The 1,869-nt window shown below is 32.7% G+C and overlaps 1 pseudogene; it reads left to right on the top strand.

Moving 5' to 3' along the window:
- The first annotated feature begins 1,514 nt into the window (after positions 1-1,514).
- LOC116587315 lies at positions 1,515-1,667 on the top strand (annotated as a pseudogene).
- Positions 1,668-1,869: the final 202 nt, after the last annotated feature.

Here is a 1,869-nt window from a genome sequence, read left to right as displayed (position 1 = left end):
CGGCTCAGGTCATGATCTCAGGGTCCTGGGATCGAGGCCCACATTGGGCTCTCTGCTCAGCAGGGAGCCTGCTTCCCTCTCTCTCTCTCTGCCTGCCTCTCCATCTACTTGTGATTTCTCTCTGTCAAATAAATAAATAAAATCTTAAAAAAAAAAAAGAAACATGTAAGATCTATGTAAAAACAATCATGTGCTTCTGAGAGGCACAAAAGAATACCACATTCTTGGAAAGAAAGGTATCACATCATCATCATGATGTCACTTCTCCCTAAGGTATCATAGGAATAGAATGAGGACTCTGTGAAATTACTAACAGTGGTTTTTGCAAGTTAGATAAGGTGGTGGTAAAGTTCAAATGGAAAAGTAAACAAGAAAAAGTACTCAGGGAAGTTTTTTTTAATTTATTAGCTCCCTTGAATGGATTATAAAGCTATAATAACAATAACACTTGAATAAAATATAATCAATGAAACAGAATAGAAAGTACAGACATATATATACCCAAATACAAATTTAGGAGTTGATAAAGGTAACATTTCAATTCTGGTATGAAAAGATGGATTGCTCAATAAACTGTGTTGGTACAACTGAGTTGATGTCTGGAAAAATAAAAAAACTGGACCTGTACCTCACACATAAGGCTAGATTCCAGATGGAATAAATATTTAGATGTTAAAAAATAAAACTGTAAAAGTACTAGAAGAAAATGTGGAGAATTTTTGCCATGTGTTCCTGGGCAAGGCTTTTAGAGGTATGACAAAATCCAGATGTCTTCAAGAAGAGATTATTCAGTTCAAACACAACAATTAAAAACTGTTTTGGCTGGAAAACAGACAGCAAGCAAAATGATATGATAAGCACTCAAATAGAACTCTGTGGAGGTTATAGCTAGTTTTCCTAACACATAAAGAATTGCTACACATAACAGGTAGAAGTTAATAATTAAATAGATAATATGGGAAAGTAAGTCACAGGGGAAAAAACCACACATATAGGTGGCTTTGAAACATATAAAAACATCCCTGCAATAGGAGAAATAAAAATTTAAGCTACACTGAGATAGTTTTTCACTTACTAGTGAGATGAAGATCAAATAGCTTACTGGCATAGAGTATTAGTGTGAGTGGAAAAAATAGACATTCCCATACATTGCTCATTGGAATGTAACTTGGTATAAGCTCTACAGAGAATAATTTGGAAGAATCTGTCAAAACAATTCAAATACACAAATGCACCAAGATGTATACAAAAATGTATTAGTTACAGACTTGCTTATAATAGTAAAAAGATTGGGAATTACATAAGTATCTGTTAGTAGGCAAATGATTAAATAAAATATGGGATGATAATATATTAGAATATTGTACAGCCGTAAACAAGAATAAAGAATCTTCTCATGTAGTGATATAAAATATAAAAATATATTAAGAGAAGAAACAAATCAAGGTACACAATAGTGTATATGGTAAGCTACCATTCCACTTTTTAAAGGACATTTTAAAAGATTGATTCACAGCTTTGCGCAATGGCAGTATCGTAGCCAATGAGGTTTATCCGAGGCGCGATTATTGCTAATTAAAAGATTGATTCATATATTTATTTGGGTCTATTTATGGTATCTCTAGAAGAATACAAGAAACTGTTAATTTTGGTTGCCTCTGAGGAAGTGACCTGGGTGCCTGCGTATAAGAGTAGAAGGTAGCATTTATAACTTCTGAATTTTTAAAACATTTCCTATTCTTAAAAATGTTTTAAGCATCAATCTTTTAAAGAAAATGAATCATAGTTACATAAGATCCCCAAATTAGAATACAATTTAGGTACATATGTAAGTTAAATTGAACTGGGACTTTTTCTCATGAATTTGCC

The sequence above is a fragment of the Mustela erminea genome, chromosome 3, assembly GCF_009829155.1.
Source record: "Mustela erminea isolate mMusErm1 chromosome 3, mMusErm1.Pri, whole genome shotgun sequence".
Lineage (NCBI taxonomy): Eukaryota > Metazoa > Chordata > Mammalia > Carnivora > Mustelidae > Mustela > Mustela erminea.
Note: the sequence above shows the minus strand (reverse complement) of the source record. Positions and strands in the feature narration are given on the sequence as shown.